The 655-nt window shown below is 72.1% G+C and overlaps 1 protein-coding gene across 1 annotated transcript in view; it reads left to right on the top strand.

The window, feature by feature from the left end:
- Map1s (microtubule-associated protein 1S) overlaps positions 1–655 on the top strand; it is a 13602-nt gene that overhangs the window by 11253 nt on the left and 1694 nt on the right. The window lies entirely within an intron of this gene.

Below are 655 nucleotides of genomic sequence, written 5' to 3'. Positions count from 1 at the left end.
GCCCCTGAGCAGGAAGCCCTCCGCCCCGAAGACAGCCGCCAGGGGCCCGGCCGGTGAGTACGGGCGGCCAGCTCCCGCCGGGAGCCACGTCCACAGCCCCGCGCTCTGGGTGTTCTGCAGGGGGACGCGCGGGACGTGGTGTAGTTGGGGTGACGCCCGCCCGGGTGTACCCGGCGCTGGGATGCAGGTGCCAACCGCCAGGCCCGGCTCCGGAGCCGAGCCTCCGACCGGACAGGGCTGGAGAGCTGGCTGCACGTCCACGGGTCTGTGGCTGGGCTTCGTGCGCCCATACCTAGGAGGCAGGAAGTGGAGGATTAGCTCGGGCAGAAAGGCCCGGGGGCAGCAAAAACGCCCACCAGAGGCATGTCTCAGGTGCACAGCACCAGCCTTGAGCTGGAGGCTTGGTGAGAGTCCAGGCCCGAGCTCAGCGTGGTGCTCTGACAGAGCCTGCCCCTGCTGGGTGGGCCTGGCCGCCAGCACCGACAGCCGGCACTGTGCTGGGTGTGGGGCGGCGTGCCCTGCAGGCCGGACGCCCTCCGCCATGGGTCCAGGCAGCCCGGCCTGTCCCATCCAGTCCCGCCCCACCTGGCCCCGGCCCGGCCTCAAGAACCTCACCTGCGCCCTGCTGGCGGGGTGCAGGGGGCGTCATGGGATG

This window comes from Dipodomys ordii, unplaced genomic scaffold, assembly GCF_000151885.1.
Source record: "Dipodomys ordii isolate 6190 unplaced genomic scaffold, Dord_2.0 Scaffold108, whole genome shotgun sequence".
Classification (NCBI taxonomy): Eukaryota; Metazoa; Chordata; class Mammalia; order Rodentia; family Heteromyidae; genus Dipodomys; species Dipodomys ordii.
Note: the sequence above shows the minus strand (reverse complement) of the source record. Positions and strands in the feature narration are given on the sequence as shown.